Here is a 1,912-nt window from a genome sequence, read left to right as displayed (position 1 = left end):
TTTCAGTAGTTTTTAATATGAAAACGACCATTACATTTGAACGTAAATGTTGAAAGTGATTTATGGTGGTGAGGAGAGGAATTTCGAAAAGTAGAACGATTTAGAATCTGAAAATTTGAAACAAAAAGTAATTGATTGTAATTTTTTCCTTCAATCCATTTTCACCTCCTCATATGAACGAGGATTGAATCGAAACATTTGTGTTCTTTTGCACAACTAATTTGATTTAGAGTCAATTAACTACTTTAATTCAAGATCAAGAATTTATTAAAAAGTGGAACTAATACAAAGTTTTTTTTATCAGTTGACAGTTGCACATCATGAAACTAGCATTCGATGATGGCCAAGAATTCGTTGTTGAACAACAGTTCCACCCCAAAGAGATTGCCATGAAGATTGGTAAACTATGTGATGATTTTCTGTTTATGCCGCCGAAACCATTCCCCTCCTCAATCAGAGACGCTAGAAAAAGCGTGGCCTATGTGGAAAAAAATTATCGTTTAAAATATGTTTTAGGCTTCGTGGAATAGCATCTACTAGACACCATTCTGATAGAAAATCTATATGATGTCAACATCATTTATGTGTGTGGTCATCAGAAGAAAGTCTTTCTGGATGACAGCCTGCACCTAATCAATGAATACACAACAGTTGTGAATTTGGAAGACTTTGAAGTTTCATGGTGAACTGTTCCAAAATTTTAGAAAGACATACCGTTCTGAATGCATCATTCCAAAGGAAGTCCTAAGATTTTCATTTTCGTGTTCTCCAGTAAAATTTGTAAGTCGGTTTATATCATCGACACGTCCCGTTTTCAAAAAAACATAAAATTCTCAATACGATACTCATATATGGTTTTATAATATACTACGAAAATTATGGAAATGCATGCTACATACCTATGATTTTTATTTTTATGTTTTCCGTTGGAAATTTTGAGGTTAGAGTAGAGGTTAGAGTCTACTATGTCTTGAAAACTTTTGAAAATGCTCAATTATGTCTTTTGTTATCAAGACGAATCCATTAATGTCAAAATCATCGAAATTGCACGACTGGAAGTGAAAACCGGAAATGGCTATGAACTCTCCTCGATGTGGGCAACCCGAATTCATCATTACTTTTCTTCTATCTCAATATTCATAAACCAGAAGTGTTTATTTTTCGATGAATTGTATAGACCCTAAACTTCGTTAATTCATATGTTGGTCACCCACGATAAATGATGACCCAATTAATTGAATGACAACCGACAAACTTCAAGTTTTTTCTCCTAATAATGAATACATTTATTCACTCTGTATATATATTCATATATATTTCTCAATGACACAACACACGCGATCATGTTTTTCTTGAACGATGTATTTCGAGACATCCTTTATACGTTCCCAATTGGAATTTCACACACTCGGTATACGTTCCTAATTGAGATCGCACGTTGAAACCTTAGACCACTCCATCGTTACACTATTTTTCATCTATTTTTTCTCAAACGATTCGTTTTAATACACCTCGTAAATTTTTTCTGTTATGTTTACACACATCTGGGATTTTTTAATCTTACTCATTCTCTGATAAGCTCACTGACTAAACGTGCGTCGAGAGATCATAAATGACAAATGACACATAAAAAAAATTCGTAAAAATATGACGCGTTGAAACTTCCTCTCTCATATACACACACATATATATATATATATATATATATATATATATATATATATATATATATATATATATATATATAACTCTCACAGACTTATATCTACCTCGAAAGCATGGAATTTAGCAAAACGCGCGTCGAGAGACTGTAAATGACAATCGATGACCAATTTGAAGACCGATCGAGGGCCAAATCGAGGTCCAAACCGTCGATTCATTCTGCATTCCTTTTCCATTCATTAGACGTATT

Source organism: Leptinotarsa decemlineata, unplaced genomic scaffold (assembly GCF_025532065.1).
Source record: "Leptinotarsa decemlineata unplaced genomic scaffold, Ldec_3_MD MMD2_tig00078422_RagTag_RagTag, whole genome shotgun sequence".
Lineage (NCBI taxonomy): Eukaryota > Metazoa > Arthropoda > Insecta > Coleoptera > Chrysomelidae > Leptinotarsa > Leptinotarsa decemlineata.
The sequence above is the reverse complement of the archived record's forward strand: the minus strand, read 5'-3'. Positions refer to the sequence as shown.